Raw genomic sequence first — 18,676 nt, 5'->3', positions numbered from 1 at the left:
AAATGCATAGGAGGAGAACTACTCTTTTGATTATCCCATTTGCCCCACCAGCCCACTACTAATCCCAGAGGAATGTGCCCTACAGCAGGCGTCAGGGCAGCTAGTTAATCTATCAATGATCAGTCAATTCCTCCAAAAAAAGATAAAAAATCCAGCGCTCCTTAAGGGTTAAACATATACTCCAGGGAACGGATGTAATTCATGAAAGAAAATTCTTCCTTTATTCCAATTTAAACATAACTGTGCAACGCATTTCGTCGCAACCCGACTTTTTCAAGCACATGGTCAATGGCTCTAAATGTCAAAATGTCATTTCTGAGCATCCACAAATGGGATCAATTTATTAGTGCATTTGTGCCAGGTTTGTAGACCACATTTAATAAACAATTTGCACCAGTTTGTGCCATAAAACTGACATAAATCCTAATTTGCACCAATGTTTTGTAAAAAAAAAGTCTTTTTTTTCGCCCCACTCAACAAAATTTGAAAATAATGTGAAAATGGGTGTGCTCTACTGGGAGTGGACATGGTCAACAATTTATTACTATTAAAGCCAAAAAACGCACATATTTTGATGCAAATCTATGCTAATCCAGATTCCATTTTCTGACTTTAGAAGAGTCCGAATTCACCAAATATGTTAAGAGGTGTCATGTTTTAATAAATTTGATGTAATTCACTCCAACAAACTTTTTTATATTGGCATATGAAATGCCAGTCTTAATGAATGTGGGCCATGGTGTTCAGGACAAATGACATGCCACGAATAGCAACAGAACACTTACTGCTATGGGGCCTATGGGGCAGAGAGGCTTGGGGCCCTCCTTTAGTGACTCACTGCCCCTTCTTCCCAAAGTTTGGCTAGCAACAGAAGTCTCTTAACTCATAGTCCTGCTGCACAACCATGTGCAATCATAGGGTATAGCCTGACTCCTCCCCCATCTCTATGGCTTTATTGCATTGGCAGCAGAACATAGGGGAGGAGTCAGGTTATGCTGTGACTGCATGAAGCCAGGTGGGAGGACTGTGAGTTGAGAGACTTTTGCTGTCACGACTTTGGGAAAGTGGGCATTGGGTCAGCTGGGAAGGATGATGAAGCACAGGAGGTGCACTACAACAATTTAAAGGGCACTGTATAATTTTAAAGGACACAAAGGGTGCACTATAACTTGAAGGATAACATTAGAGGCTTTATTATTCTGTAAAGCAACAGAGGGGGCACTATTACAATGTAAGACCATCTCAAAGGAGGCATTATTACATTGTGGGGCCGTCGAGGTGGCACTATCACATCTGAGGTTACAGACGGTGCAATAGTACTATGGAGGATACTGAAAGGTTCATTGGAGGTAGCAGCAAGATCCGAATAGTGTGCATAGAAGAATTGTGGCTAGAAAAACCATTCATGGTGGTCTGGAAGCAGATGGAGACAAAAACAAAAAGTGATGATAGCAATCACCAGTGATCGCTATCACTATTTAGAGCTGCTAACTATTATATGGTAACTATATTACTTAAAGGGGTTGTCCCGCGGCAGCAAGTGGGTCTATACACTTCTGTATGGCCATATTAATGCACTTTGTAATGTACATTGTGCATTAATTATGAGCCATACAGAAGTTATAAAAAGTTTTTTACTTACCTGCTCCGTTGCTGGCGTCCTCGTCTCCATGGTGCCGACTAATTTTCGCCCTCCGATGGCCAAATTAGCCGCGCTTGCGCAGTCCGGGTCTTCTGCTTTCTTCTATGGAGCCTTTCGTGCAGGATGCCGGCTCCGTGTAGCTCCGCCCCGTCACGTGCCGATTCCAGCCAATCAGGAGGCTGGAATCGGCAATGGACCGCACAGAAGAGCTGCGGTCCACGGAGACAGAGGATCCCGGCGGCCATCTTCAGCGGTAAGTATTAAAGTCACCGGAGCGCGGGGATTAAGGTAAGCGCTCCGGTAAGCTTTCTTTACCTCCCTGCATCGGGGTTGTCTCGCGCCGACCGGGGGGGGGGGTTGAAAAAAAAAAAACCCGTTTCGGCGCGGGACAACCCCTTTAAAGGTATACTAGAGCTGAGCTGCTGTATCTAGGCCCATGGGCAACCCGGATAATCTTGATAAATAAAACCCTTTAATCCTTCATCATTATCTATATTGCTGTTTTCTATTGAATGGGGCCAACCTGGGCAGGGCCTGATGTCTTCTTGGGCCCCTTTAGATTTCATATTTTATGCTCTTACATCCTTGAGATGATCCCCTGAAGACTTAAGTTTTATAAATATTTTTCCTTATGCTGAAGTTGGGTAAGGATTTCTTAATTTAACATTTATTATGGGCATGCCTTATTTTGTGTCGTTTAGAAATATGCAGCACATGAGATCCTTGCCTGGACTAGTTAACCTGTGGGAATATATTAAAACTGTGGTGACAGACAAATATTTAGTCAAGTGTTTGGCAAATAATTATGGTAGATATAATGACACACAGCTTTACACTCCTTCTGAAAATAAGTCAATGAAAAACTTTTCAAGAGTTGGCTACTTCAGCCACTGCTCCCTTGACTGACACTAATACAAAATAGGTGTAATGAGAAGCAGGGACAATTTAACAAAATACACAAATTACAACATTACTCATTTTACTGTTGGACTTCACCCAAAAATATTTTTATGTATCTAGCTTTACATTTCCCTTGCTGCAGGTGAAAAGTATAATTACACAACAGCAACACAAATGGTTGGGTGGGACTCCCAGAGTGAGAGCTGCTCTTTGCAAGGAGTCCAGCATGCTAGCATTCTTTTCATCCGTGTGTAGTCCATCATCATATTTGCATATTTCCCAGAGGAACATGGATGGCCTTATACATCTTCTTACACCTTCCCAGTGCTTTCCCTAAGGAAAAACTATACCTTTCCTGATCCATGTCTATAGGCCTCTCGCTAGCCAAGCCAGAAACCTCTTGCAGATTTATGAGAGGCAATCACCCCGAAACAGCTGTCTGTGTATGATTATTGTAGCTTTGGCTCACAATTTCCAGTCATTGTTACAAAGGTTGTTAAAATGTCGGACATTGACGTGCAAGAATGCTGCCTTCCAATAGGTGGCACTGCACAGGTATTGTTCCATCTTCATATTTGCTTATTTCCCAGAGGAGCTTACATGGCCTTATAAATCACCGCACACCTTCTAGGTGTTCCCCCTAAGGAGAAACAATACTCTTCCTGACCCAAGTCTATAGGCCTCTCACTAGCCAACCCAGAAACCTACTGTACACTGATTAGGAGCAATCACACCCAAACAGCTGTCTGTGCATGTCTATTCTAGCTTTGGCTCACAATTCCCAGTCAGGTCGCCTGCAGACGCCCGGGTCCGATCCGGCTGCGAGAATTCTCGCAGCGGGACCCGACCGAGCGTCTGCAAAGAGCAACGTGACACTCACCTGCTCCCGCGGCCCCGGCTCTTTCATGTGCCGGCTGCCGGGCAGCCGGAGCATGTGCAGAGCGGAGCTGGCGGCTGGTGAGTGACGTTTCTGTGCGGGGCTCACATTCGCGCGGCCAAATCGCAGCCATCTGCATAGGATTGCATTTGTTAACGCAATCCTATGGCAGCTTCCAGGGGCGGAAATTCCGCGGGAAATCCCGCTGCGGAATTTCCTCCCGTCTGCAGGCGGCCCTTATTGTTACAAAGTTTGTTAAAAAAACTCTGACATTGACTTGCAGGAATGCTGCCTTCCAATAGGTGGCGCTGTAGAGATATTGTTCCAACTTTACATTTGACTATTTAAAAAAAAAACAGATTACACACAGACATTACGGTACTACACACACTACCACGTTTTTCATGCTGACATGGACTGTGTGAAGTAAACTTATGGCATGCACTATTCTCATGTTTTACAGACAACACCGCTCATTTAAGTCAAGGGGCAGAGAAAAATAGGCAGCACATGGATGCCAATTGAGTGCAGTCTGTGTGCTGTCTGTTGTTTTTTAAAGGTGCAGGAAAAAAAAATTGGGTTTGTTTCTGTTTTTTTAGCGGACATGAAAAACGCATGGCATACAGAAAAAAACCCTGACACACGGACTAAATATGGAGGCCACACAGAGCTGCACATGTATGAAAAAGCTGTGTCCTTTCTTAACTAATAAAGGATTGCTTCTGAGTTAAGCATGCCATTCTATAATATCCATATGCCCTCATACGGACTTTGAAATATGTTGTCCTACTAAGTCAAACCTTAAACAATTGTTGAGAGCAGAAGAAGGAGAGCTGCCACCAGGAGCAGGAGCCCTGGCACCACTGAGAGTGAGCCAACGAGTTCTCACTATGTAATGTGTGAAATGAGTCATGGTTTAGAAAGCCCAAGCAATCTATAGAATGCACAAAATGGGACGTCAATGATGAATATTTCACACATTTCTTAGGCATCCTATGCAATGCCAAAAGGTGAATCAGCAAAGTATAAAATTATCCCTCCAGCAGTGGACTGCTCTCCCGGGCAACCCATTTTTTTCCCCTATGCCAAAAGATATGATTCCACTCTTTAAACCATCAACCCATCATTGTCTTCCAATGTCCCATAATCCAACCTCCATCCTCAGGCTTGCTGGTGTTGGGACACGGTTCCTCATCAGTTCCCCTCTCTCAGTGCCCTATGCCCTCCATTCTGCCAACACAGGTACCTGTGTTTCCAGCAGTGGCTTGTCTGCTGCCGCAGCTCATTAGGGCGGCAGTCAGCACCCATCTAGCTCCTCACCTACCCCAGTCGCCACCACTTCAAGAATCTGACTGACTGCAAATCTGATGCTTTGGGACCCCGAAAGACTCTTGTACTGTATGCTGCTAGGTCAATACTATTTTTTTCTTTTTATTTCTTGTTTTTTTTAGTAAGAAAGTCCTGTAATTTAGTCTTGCATTTCTTGTTGCGTTTTCATACATTTTTTTTTCTTTTCATAACTCTTTTCTCATACTTTGCCTAAATAGTACTTGTCATTCTGTATAATGCCCAGCTAATTTATACAATGCCTAGGGAAAGTATATAGAATATTTAACTCAAACACACATTTCATACTTTGCCTAAAATCCGCACAAGTTCTATAGATTGCCTAGGCATTTTATGCAATGCCTGCTTTTCACATACTGCCAGTAACATACTATATATACACTACCGTTCAAAAGTTTGGGGTCACCCAAATAATTTTGTGTTTTCCATGAAAAGTCACACTTATTCACCATCATGCGTTGTGAAATGAATAGAAAATAGAGTCAAGACATTGACAAGGTTAGAAATAATGATTTGTATTTGAAATAACATTGTTTTTACATCAAACTTTGCTTTCGTCAAAGAATCCTCCTTTTGCAGCAATTACAGCATTGCACACCTTTGACATTCTAGCTGTTAATTTGTTGAGGTAAGCTTGAGAAATTGCACCCCACGCTTCTAGAAGCATCTCCCACAAGTTGGATTGGTTGGATGGGCACTTCTGGCGTACCATACGGTCAAGCTGCTCCCACAACAGCTCAATGAGGTTCAGATCTGGTGACTGCGCTGGCCACTCCATTACCGATAGAATACCAGCTGCCTGCTTCTGCTGTAAATAGTTCTTGCACAATTTGGAGGTGTGTTTAGGGTCATTGTCCTGTTGTAGGATGAAATTGGTTCCAATCAAGCGCTGTCCACTGGGTATGGCATGGCGTTGCAAAATGGAGTGATAGCCTTCCTTATTCAGAATCCCTTTTACCCTGTACAAATCTCCCACCTTACCAGCACCAAAGCAACCCCAGACTATCACATTACCTCCACCATGCTTAACAGATGGCGTCAGGCATTCTTCCAGCATCTTTTCATTTGTTCTGCGTCTCACAAACGTTCTTCTTTGTGATCCAAACACCTCAAACTTGGATTCATCCGTCCACAACACTTTTTTCCAGTCTTCCTCTGTCCAATGTCTGTGTTCTTTTGCCCATCTTTATCTTTTTCTTTTATTGGCCAGTCTCAGATATGGCTTTTTCTTTGCCACTCTGCCCTGAAGCCCAAAATCCCGCAGCCGCCTCTTCACTGTAGATGTTGACACTGGTGTTTTGCGGGTACTATTTAATGAAGATGCCAGTTGGGTACCTGTGAGGCGTCTGTTTCTCAAACTAGAGACTCTAATGTGCTTATCTTCTTGCTTAGTTGTGCAACGCGGCCTCCCACTTCTTTTTCTACTCTGGTTAGAGCCTGTTTGTGCTGTCCTCTGAAGGGAGTAGTACACACCTTTGTAGGAAATCTTCAATTTCTTAGCAATTTCTCGCATGGAATAGCCTTCATTTCTAAGAACAAGAATAGACGAGTTTCAGATGAAAGTTCTCTTTTTCTGGCCATTTTGAGCGTTTAATTGACCCCACAAATATGATGCTCCAGAAACTCAATCTGCTCACAGGAAGGTCAGTTTTGTAGCTTCTGTAACGAGCTAGACTTTTTTTCAGATGTGTGAACATGATTGCACAAGGGTTTTCTAATCATCAATTAGCCTTCTGAGCCAATGAGCAAACACATTGTACCATTAGAACACTGGAGTGATAGTTGCTGGAAATGGGCCTCTATTCACCTTTGTAGATTTTGCACAAAAAAAACAGGCATTTGCAGCTAGAATAGTCATTTACCACATTAGCAATGTATAGAGTGCATTTGTTTAAAGTTAGGACTAGTTTAAAGTTATCTTCATTGAAAAGTACAGTGCTTTTCCTTCAAAAATAAGGACATTTCAATGTGACCCCAAACTTTTGAACGGTAGTGTACATTGAACAGCTGCAGCATCCAAGGAGTGGGCCCCAGCCTAGGAAACAGCGGGGTATAGATGTAGGCCTTGTCACGGTGGCTCTACCGTCTCCCACCCGGAGGGTAACCAGGGACACATCGAAAGGGCCGAGAGCAGGCTATTAAATAGCTTAACCTACTGGTGGTCACCTTAGTCCATTTGTCAGTGTGACCCCACCATTCCATCCTCCACGTTGAATTCTCGGTGATGGAATAAAGAGTCCACACACAGAGTTGAGGTTAAAGGCAGAAGGGGAACAGTCGGTAAAGTTGTTTACTTGAACACAACTTGGACAAATCCAACACAGTCCAGCACAATTAGGATCCACCAGCAATACACTTAGTGCAGAAGAACACATAGTGTGACAGGGTGGAAACACGGGAGGACAGAGTAACTTTCACAGGCTGGTGATCTGTGGGCCTCTGTTCCCGGACACCATCTCATGAACACTCACCGACTCTCTACCGGTACACACTCACGGATATCATATTCACTCACATGCAACACATTGACAATACTTACAAGCACAAAACAACATAGACCATTCAGAACCATCCAGAAAGTTCCACTCATTAACTTCTGTAGACTACACAGCCATAGCATTTATAAGCATTGACAGGTGTAGCGAATCACTTTATCTTGTGACAATTGCACTGTAACCAATCAGAGGCTGAACCCAAACATCATTGAACGACAGCTGAGCGCTGCCTGTGATTCATCAAGGTCTCAGCCAATCAGAGGCAGCTCTTTCTGGAGGCAGGGATTTTTCAATCCCTGGCCTCCAGAAGACAGGAGATGACTGCTGGGGATGGACAGAAGAGCTAGACAACTCGCCTAGGTGAGTTAAACATTTTTTTTTTACTTTTCTTTACAGCTAGGGATGATTTTCAGGGAAGGGCCTTATATTTGAAGCCCTTCCCCAAAAATCAGCACTGCAGGGGATGCCTACAACTCATTGCTTTCAATGAGACCATAGCAGCGCCAGCCTCATTGAAAGCAATGGGTTGGCATAGCAGACCTCTGCCACAGCTGTGTCAGGGAAGCGCAATGTACTCCTTATGCTTTCAATGAGGCCAGCGCTGCTGCTGCCGGCCCCATTGAAAACAATTGGCAATAGCGCAGATTTTTCTTAGCGCTGCGAGTGTGCAGTGAAGACATCGTAAAGGAGAATGAAACCATTGAAAATCATTGATTTCATTTTCATGCACTTTCACTCACTCTCGCAACACAAGATAGGCTATTGCCAGTGTGAAGCCGGCCTTAGGAATTGGACAGTAAGCCACAAGTAAACAGTCAGTTCTTTTTGATTTAGGTTAGGTTAGAATCAGGAAAAATGGGCAAGAGTGAAGATCGGAGCAACACTGGTCCAAATTATGATGGCTAGATGATGGGCCAGAGTATCTCCAAAATGGCAGGTCTTGAGGGGTGTTATACAGTTTAAACTGGTTGGTACCTACTGGAAATGGTCTAAGGATGGACAACCAGTAAACTGGTGATAGGGTCATCGGTGCCCTGTGGGTGCTAACCCACCACCTTGGTCCCGTGACTGAGTCCATCCTGCCCTTGTTTGGGACTGTTGTAGTTGAGGAGAAACCTCTAGCTAAAGCAGTCCTGGAAAATTAGGGGTAAAAGGGAGACCACTACCTGGATATGCTGTAATTAGAGATGAGCGAACGTACTCGTCCGAGCTTGATATTCGTGCGAATATTAGGGTGTTCGGGATGCTCGTTACTCGTAACAAGTACCACGCGGTGTTCCGGTTACTTTCAGTTTCCTCTCTGAGACGTTAGCGTGCTTTTCTGGCCAATTGAAAGACAGGGAAGGCATTACAACTTCCCCCTGTGACGTTCAAGCCCTATACCACCCCCCTGCTGTGAGTGGCTGGGGCGATCAGATGTCACCCGAGTATAAAAATCGGCCCCTCCCGCGGCTCGGCTCAGATGCCTTGTGAGTTAGCTGAGGGACAGTGGTATCGTGCTGGAGCTGCTGTAGGGAGAGCGTTAGGAGTTAGTGTAGGCTTCAAGAACCCCAACGGTCCTTCTGAGGGCCACATCTAATAGTGTGCAGTACTGTGTTAGCACTGTATTTTTTTATTTTTTTTTTCAAAATTGGATCTGCAGAGCATTGCGCCCTGCAATAGGGACAGAAGTGGTGGTTAGGCAGGGAGAGTGTTAGCAGTGAGTGTAGGCTTCAAGAACCCCAACGGTCCTTTCTAGGGCCACATCTATCCGTGTGCAGTACTGTCCAGGCTGCTGTTAGCAGTGTTGCATATTTTTTTTTTTTCTCAAAACCGGCTGTGCAGACCATTGCACCCGGCATTAATACTACAGGGATAGAATTGTGCAGGCAGGGCCAGAACACATACATTATTCATTGAATAGACGCAGTGTGGCTTTTCCTTTGAAAACAAGGGAAAAAATTCTATTTCGCCTGCCTCTGACAGTCCTCAGGGCTCTGGGTACGTGTGTGCTGCGTGCAGAACGTTAAAAAAAATCAGACGCAGCCAGCTACGTTTTACTGCAGGCTTGCGCCAATTTTTTTCCTGCATGGGAAATCCCTGATCTGCTGTAGCGAATAACTTTGCATCACTGCAGTTCTCTGACACATTTGCAGGGCCACAACACAGTTATTAAACTTAGTAGTATTCATTGAATACACGCAGTGTGGCTTGTCCTTTGAAAAACAAGGGAAAATATTCTATTTTGGCTGCAGGCTTGCGCCAATTTCTTTCCTGCATGGGAAATCCCTGATCTGCTGTAGCAAATAACTTTGCATCACTGCAGTTCTGTGACACATTTGCAGGGCCACAACACAGTTATTAAACTTAGTAGTATTCATTGAATACACGCAGTGTGGCTTGTCCTTTGAAAAATAAGGGAAAAAATTCTATTTCGCCTGCCTCTGACAGTCCTCAGGGCTCTGGGTACGTGTGTGCTGCGTGCAGAACATTAAAAAAAATCAGACGCAGCCAGCTACGTTTTACTGCAGGCTTGCGACAATTTTTTTCCTGCATGGGAAATCCCTGATCTGCTGTAGCGAATAACTTTGCATCACTGCAGTTCTGTGACACATTTGCAGGGCCACAACACAGTTATTAAACTTAGTAGTATTCATTGAATACACGCAGTGTGGCTTGTCCTTTGAAAAACAAGGGAAAAAATTCTATTTTGGCTGCAGGCTTGCGCCAATTTCTTTCCTGCATGGGAAATCCCTGATCTGCTGTAGCGAATAACTTTGCATCACTGCAGTTCTATGACACATTTGCAGGGCCACAACACAGTTATTAAACTTAGTAGTATTCATTGAATACACGCAGTGTGGCTTGTCCTTTGAAAAACAAGGGAAAAAATTCTATTTTGGCTGCAGGCTTGCGCCAATTTCTTTCCTGGCTTGGAAATCACTGGTAATACAGCATGCTGAGGGGTAGGGGTAGGCCTAGAGGACGTGGACGCGGCCGAGGACGCGTAGGCCCAAGTGAGGGTGTGGGCACAGGCCGAGCTCCTGATCCAGGTGTGTCGAAGCCGACTGCTGCGCGATTAGGAGAGAGGCACGTTTCTGGCGTCCCCACATTCATCGCCCAATTAATGGGTCCACGCGGGAGACCTTTATTAGAAAATGAGCAGTGTGAGCAGGTCCTGTCGTGGATGGCAGAAAGTGCTTCGAGCAAGCTATCATCCACCCAGAGTTCTGCGCCGTCCAGTGCTGCAAATCCGAATCCTCTGTCTGCTGCTCCTCCTTCCTCCCAGCCTCCTCACTCCACTACAATGACACATGCTCAGGAGCGGGAAGACTCCCAGGAACTGTTCTCGGGCCCCTGCTCAGATTGGGCAGCAGTGGTTCCTCTCCCACCAGAGGAGTTTATCGTCACTGATGCACAACCATTGGAAAGTTCCCGGGGTCCGGGGGATGAGGCTGGGGACTTCCGGCAACTGTCTCAAGACCTTTCAGTGGGTGAGGAGGACGATGACGATGAGACACAGTTGTCTTGCAGTGAGGTAGTAGTAAGGGCAGTACGTCCGAGGGAGGAGCGCACAGAGGATTCGGAGGAAGAGCAGCAGGACGATGAGGTGACTGACCCCACCTGGTGTGCAATGCCTACTCAGGACAGGTCTTCAGAGGGGCAGGCAAGGGCAGCAGCAGGGCAGGTTGCAAGAGGCAGTGCGGTGGCCAGGGGTGGAGGCAGGGCCAGACCGAATAATCCACCAACTGTTTCCCAAAGCGCACACCCTCGCGCCATGCCACCCTGCAGAGGCCGAGGTGCTCTAAGGTCTGGCAGTTTTTCACAGAGACGCCTGACGACCGACGAACAGTGGTGTGCAACCTTTGTCGCGCAAAGCTCAGCCGGGGAGCCAACACCAACAGCCTCACCACCACCACCATGCGCAGACATATGATGGCCAAGCACCCCACAAGGTGGGACGAAGGCCGTTCACCGCCTCCGGTTTGCACCGCTGCCTCTCCCCCTGTGCCCCAACCTGCCACTGAGATCCAACCCCCCTCTCAGGACACAGGCACTACCGTCTCCTGGCCTGCACCCACACCCTCACCTCCGCTGTCCTCGGCCCCATCCACCAATGTCTCGCACCGCACAGTCCAGCCGTCGCTAGTGCAAGTGTTGGAGCGCAAGCACAAGTACACCGCCACGCACCCGCACGCTCAATCGTTAACCGTCCACATAGCCAAATTTATCAGCCTTGAGATGCTGCCGTATAGGGTTGTGGAAACGGAGGCTTTCAAAGCTATGATGGCGGCGGCGGCCCCGCGCTACTCAGTTCCCAGTCGCCACTACTTTTCCCGATGTGCCGTCCCAGCCCTGCACGACCACGTCTCCCGCAACATTGTACGCGCCCTCACCAATGCGGTTAGTGGCAAGGTCCACTTAACTACGGACACGTGGACAAGCACAGGCGGGCAGGGCCACTACATCTCCCTGACGGCACATTGGGTGAATTTAGTGGAGGCTGGGACAGAGTCAGAGCCTGGGACCGTTCACATCCTACCCACCCCCAGAATTGCTGGCCCCAGCTCGGTGGTGGTATGTTCGGCGGTGTATGCTTCCTCCACTAAAGCACCCTCCTCCTCCTCCTCCTCCTCAACCTCTGTCTCGCAATCTAGATGTGTCAGCAGCAGCAGGACGTCGCCAGCAGTCGGTGTCGCGCGGCGTGGCAGCACAGCGGTGGGCAAGCGTCATCAGGCCGTGCTGAAACTACTCAGCTTAGGAGATAGGAGGCACACGGCCCACGAACTGCTGCAGGGTCTGACAGAGCAGACCGACCGTTGGCTTGCGCCGCTGAGCCTCCAACCGGGCATGGTCGTGTGTGACAACGGCCGTAACCTGGTGGCGGCTCTGCAGCTCGGCAGCCTCACGCACGTGCCATGCCTGGCCCACGTCTTTAATTTGGTGGTTCAGCGCTTTCTGAAAAGCTACCCACGCTTGTCAGACCTGCTCGTAAAGGTGCGCCGCCTCTGCGCACATTTCCGCAAGTCCCACACGGACGCTGCCACCCTGCGCACCCTGCAACATCGGTTTAATCTGCCAGTGCACCGACTGCTGTGCGACGTGCCCACACGGTGGAACTCTACGCTCCACATGTTGGCTAGGCTCTATGAGCAGCGTAGAGCTATAGTGGAATACCAACTCCAACATGGGCGGCGCAGTGGGAGTCAGCCTCCTCAATTCTTTTCAGAAGAGTGGGCCTGGTTGGCAGACATCTGCCAGGTCCTTCGAAACTTTGAGCAGTCTACCCAGGTGGTGAGCGGCGATGCTGCAATCATTAGCGTCACCATTCCTCTGCTATGCATCTTGAGAAGTTCCCTGCAAACCATAAAGGCAGCCGCTTTGCGCTCGAAAAAAGAGCCGGGGGAAGACAGTATGTCGCTGGATAGTCAGAGCACCCTCCTGTCCGTATCTCAGCGCGTTCAGGTGGAGGAGGAGGAGCATGAGGAGGATGAGGAGGAGGGGGAAGAGACAGCTTGGCCCACTGCTGACGGTACCCATGCTGCTTGCCTGTCATCATTTCAGCGTGTATGGCCTGAGGAGGAGGAGGAGGAGGAGGAGGATCCTGAAAGTGATCTTCCTAGTGCGGACAGCCATGTGTTGCGTACAGGTACCCTGGCACACATGGCTGACTTCATGTTAGGATGCCTTTCTTGTGACCCTCGCGTTACACGCATTCTGGCCACTATGGATTACTGGGTGTACACACTGCTCGACCCACGCTATAAGGAGAACCTTTCCACTCTCATTCCCGAAGAGGAAAGGGGTTCGAGAGTGTTGCTATACCACAGGACCCTGGCGGACAAGCTGATGGTAAAATTCCCATCCGACAGCGCTAGTGGCAGAAGGCGCAGTTCCGAGGGCCAGGTAGCAGGGGAGGTGCGGAGATCGAGCAGCATGTACAGCCCAGGCAGTGCAACAGTCTTTAAGGGCCTGGACAGCTTTATGGCTCCCCAGCAAGACTGTGTCACCGCTCCCCAGTCAAGGCTGAGTCGGCGGGAGCACTGTAAAAGGATGGTGAGGGAGTACGTAGCCGATCGCACGACCGTCCTCCGTGACGCCTCTGCCACCTACAACTACTGGGTGTCGAAGCTGGACACGTGGCCTGAACTAGCGCTGTATGCCCTGGAGGTGCTTGCTTGTCCTGCGGCTAGCGTCTTGTCGGAAAGGGTGTTTAGTGCGGCTAGGGGAATCATCACAGATAAGCGTAGCCGCTTGTCAACCGACAGTGCCGACAGGCTAACACTCATCAAGATGAACAAAACCTGGATTTCCCCAGACTTCTCTTCTCCACCAGCGGACAGCAGCGATACGTAAGCAATACGTAAGCTGCACCCGCGGATGGAAGCTACGTTCTCTCTCACCATCCAAAACACGGACATTTCTGCTTCATCAATCTGTGTCTAATATTCCTCCTCCTCCTCCTCCTGCTTCTCCTCCTGAAACCTCACGTAATCACGCTGAACGGGCAATTTTTCTTAGGGCCACAAGGCTCACTCATCTAATTTTTCTAAACAATTTTTATATGTTTCAATGCTCTTAAAAGCGTTGAAACTTTAACTTGAACCAATTTTTAGTTAAACTGGGCTGCCTCCAGGCCTAGTTACCACTTAAGCCACATTAACCAAAGCGATTAATGGGTTTCACCTGCCATCTTGGTTGGGCATGGCAAATTTTTACTGAGGTACATTAGTACTGTTGGTACACCAATGTTTTGGGGCCCTCACCTACAGTGTAATCATAGCAATTTCTATGTTCTTCGCCTGCACTCATGGTACAGAAGTGTGTGTGGGGTTGGCCTACACTTTAGCTACATAAATGTAACTTGGGCCTTGGCTATACTGCAGCTACTGAAATGGAACTAAGACTGCGCTCCCACTATACTGCTGCTTCGGAATTGTTCCTGGGGCCTGTGTAGGCTGCTACAATGACTTAAATGGAACTAAGACTATGCTCCTCCTATACTGCTGCTTCGGAATTGTTCCTGGGGCCTGTGTAGGCTGCTACTATTACTGAAATGGAACGAAGACTGCGCTCCCACTATACTGCTGCTTCGGAATTGTTCCTGGGGCCTGTGTAGGCTGCTACTATTACTGAAATGGAACTAAGACTGTGCTCCCCCTATAATGCTGCTAGTGATATGTTAGTGGGGCCTGTCGCTAATGCTACGGCTGAAATGTTACTAATTCTGGGCTCTGCCTATACCGCTGCAAATGGTATGTCTCTGGGGTGTGGAAACAGAGGCTTCCCAAAGACATGATGGCGGCGAGGCCATTTCCCACCAACGCTGTTACTGTTAAGGTGCATATAACCACGGACACGTGGAGAGGACACGTAGTGCCTCCAAAACATCCCCCGCCACGGCCCACTTAATCCTGGCCACATTCCGAAAACCAACAAAATAAAACCGCGCTACTAGGTCCGCAGTCACCACCACATTACCACCAACGCGGTTACTGTTAAGGTACATATTACCAGTCTGACTGGGGCATGCAGTGTTGGCCGGAGCCCACCTGCATTAAGCATGACATTACTACCTCAGCTGTGTTGGGCAATGCAATGGGATATTTCTATGTACCGCCGGTGGCTTCCTGGCACCCACCCATGCTGTGGGTCCACAGGGAATTATAAATGCATCTGTTTCCACTTGTAAAGAACCCCAGTCTGACTGGGGCATGCAGTGTGGGCCGAAGCCCACCTGCATTAAGCACGACATTACTACCTCAGCTGTGTTGGGCAATGCAATGGGATATTTTTGTGTATCGCCGGTGGGTTCCAGGGAGCCACCCATGCTGTCGGTCGACAGGGACTTCACAATAGGGAGTTGTACCTGCCTGTGTCTATGAATTAAAAAGCCCGGTCTGACTGGGGCATGCAGAGACACCTTGACAGAATGAATAGTGTGTGGCACATAGGTTCCCCATTGCTATGCCCACGTGTGCAGCTCCTGATGGCGGTGGCACAGGATTCTATTTCTCATTGCTTCTGTACAGCATTGTCGGCTATCGCCCCGCCCCTTTTAAAGAGGGTCGCTGCCTAGCCATGCCAACCTCTGCAGTGTGTGCCTGCGGTTCCTCCTCATGGCAGACGCACTTCTAAATAGACATGAGGGTGGTGAGGCATGAGGGCAGCTGAAGGCTGCGCAGGGACACTTTGGTGTGCGCTGTGGGGGGGAGGGGGGGCGGTTGGGCAGCATGTAACCCAGGAGAAGTGGCAGTGGAGTCTCATGCAGGCAGTGATTGTGCTTTGTTGGAGGTAGTGTGGTGCTTAGCAAAGGTATGTCATGCTAATGAGGGCTTTTCAGAAGTAAAAGTTTTTGGGAGGGGGGGGCCCACTCTTGCCGCTATTGTGGCTTAATAGTGGGACCTGGGAACTTGAGATGCAGCCCAACATGTTGCCCCTCGCCAGCCCTATCCGTTGCTGTGTCGTTCCCATCACTTTCTTGAATTGCCCAGATTTTCACACAAGGAAACCTTAGCGAGCATCAGCGAAATACAAAAATGCTCGGGTCGCCCATTGACTTCAATGGGGTTCGTTACTCGAAACGAACCCTCGAGCATCGCGAAAAGTTCGTCCCAAGTAACGAGCACCCGAGCATTTTGGTGCTCGCTCATCTCTAGCTGTAATGTTGGCTAAACAAGCTTTGGAGAACTTACTGTGTGACTAGAATCTGACTGTAAACTCGTTGCCCTGTTTGAGTTCTATTCAAGTAAATTGCCTCTTGAAATTACCAGAGACTCACACATATCGACCCAACAAAGTACCGACTGTGACAGAACTCAATAATTCTCTGGGGTGTTCTTTCTGTGTCTAAGTTTTAGGAAATGTTCTCAAGCTCTTTAGGTTGTCCTTCCAGGATGGACACTTACTCCGTCTGTGACTTACCCTCATTTGAATATTTTAATCCCCTGGCATCTTTCCTACATTGCCAGCAACCTCAGGATCTACTGCAGCCAACCATATGCTCACTAGAGTGGATGATACCAGAGAGCACAGGATAGTGTCAAATCATGTATTAAAAATAACTATATAAAAACACTTTCACCTACAAAAAGGCATGAACAAAGAGCATGCAAGGTCTTTTCTGTAGTAGCCTAATGTGTTTCTCCTTACAACTTCCTTGGAGGCATTCCTGAATCAAGGAAGTCTTCTCTGGCCACACTTTATTCCCTAGCCATTGCACGGCCAATGCCTGGGGAATAAATGGCCAATTTTGCCCATGTAATACATGGCAAGGCTGAATCTGCACATTTGCTGGCTGCTCTTCCCTCCAAAATGCCAGTTGGGTGAATTAATACAGAGCACTGTGCATTTTACAAAGTATGGCACACCACTAAATAATACAAGATATAGAAACAAGTGCAGTCATGAGCTCAGTTCTCTCTACCAGTACATTCATGGCACTGGTTGCATGAGCCATTGGAGTGCACTATAAGCACATACCTGCCAAGAAATGTTCTTGTGTCCAGGAAACACAACATCCATATTAGATAAAGTATCACAGACACTTTCTGGTAAGGTCCTGTTCACATTATGTGATCCTTCTGTTGAAGGTCTGACAAAGCAGCCTCCCAGGTGAGCATTGGGAGAAAACGTCCCTTCTCTGAATCCTGATGCTCTATCGAGGACTATGGCTGCCTTTTATCTCGGCAGCTCCATTCCACCCCTCATAGAATGATAGAGTTGGAAGAGACCTCCAGGGTCATCGGGTCCAACCCCCTGCTCAGTGCAGGATTTACTAAATCATCCCAGACAGATATTTGTCCAGCCTTTGTTTGAACACTTCCATGGAAGGAGAACTCACCACCTCTCGTGGTAACCTGTTCCACTCATTGATCACCCTCACTGTCAGAAAGTTTATCCTAATATCTAATCTGTGTCTCCTCCCTTTCAGTTTTATCCCATTGCTTCTGGTCTTTCCTTGTACAAATGAGAATAGGGCTAATCTCTCTGCACTGTGACAGCCCTAGTCTCCTCTCAGCCTTCTTTTTTGCAAGCTAAACATTTCCAGATCCTTTAACGACTCCTCATAGAAACATGATTTGCAGACCGCTTATCATCTTGGTAACACTTCTCTGAACTTGCTCCAGTTTGTCTATGTCTTTTTTAAAGTGGGGTGCCCAGAACTGGACACAGTATTCCAGATGAGGTCTGACTAAGGAAGAGTAGAGGGGGATAATGACCTCATGTGATCTAGACTCTATGCTTCTCTTAATACATCCCAGAATTGTGTTTGCCTTTTTGACTGCTACATCACATTGTTGACTCATGTTCAGTCTATGATCTATTAGTGTACCCAAGTCTTTTTCACATGTGCTGCTGCTTAGCTCAGTTCCTCCCATTCTGTATGTGCTTTTTTCATTTTTCTTGCCCAGATGTAGGACTTTGCATTTCTTATTGTTAAATACCATTCTGTTAGTCGCCGCCCACCGCGCAAGTGGGTGGCAACTAACAGAATGGTATTTAACATGGAGAATAGGATGCTGCCAGCCATCCCGCTGCACTCGTGGCTATAGTCTGTTCCTCTGTAGTGGCTCCTTGGGTGGGAGAGGGGCCAAAGGCAGATTCGCTGATGAGGGGCCTCCAGAAGCAGAGGAAACTCACCGCAAACTCCAATCTACAGCAGATAAAATCACAGTGCTGATGAAGCGACCGTGGTGCTGGGCTCAAAGCTGAGAAGATGGCAGGGGTATGGCACTTGTGGCACTTGTCACGGTGGCTCTTGTCACGGAGAAGAAGATGGCACTTGTCACGGTGGCTCTACCAACTCCTCCCCTGGGGGGACGCGTGTGGCCAAGGCACTGACAGGCCTCTTCAGGCAAATTCTGATGGTGCGGTTTACCTGCATAGGAAGTTTTCACGGGTGACGCCATCGTTCCTTACTCCATGGTGAAATCCAAACAGGAGAAATAAAGTCCAGATACACACAAGGGTAAATTATAGAACACACAGTTGCTGGAAACAGGCAGCAACTGGAACTTTACTTGAAGTTTTCCAACAGGTGAATTTTCAGGCAGCTTGTTGGTAAATTACATGCCAGTGCAGGAAACAATTGAGGTCAGGGAGGAGAACGCAGGATGAAACTGGGCCCACAGTCCAAGTTATCTGTGCAGCACCGCTCCTGGAAAACAGCACACTCTGGAGGAGAGAAACAGAGACACTCCACTGCACACTCACACCTATTCTTCCAGACACTGCACGGTGGCATTCACTTCCTTAGGTCTTAGTGAGATGAGGTCTTGGGCAGAAACCTCCAATACCTCTCTTCCTCTTCCATTCCAAGCCACATGAAGGTTGAAGGTACCTACATGTGGCTGGCACTCTCTCTCTCTCAGAAGAAGAACCAAGAACAAACTCCCACAAGAACAAACTAACTTCTTGCACACACCTTGTAAG

Source organism: Eleutherodactylus coqui, chromosome 6 (assembly GCF_035609145.1).
Source record: "Eleutherodactylus coqui strain aEleCoq1 chromosome 6, aEleCoq1.hap1, whole genome shotgun sequence".
In the NCBI taxonomy this organism is placed as follows: Eukaryota; Metazoa; Chordata; class Amphibia; order Anura; family Eleutherodactylidae; genus Eleutherodactylus; species Eleutherodactylus coqui.
Note: the sequence above shows the minus strand (reverse complement) of the source record.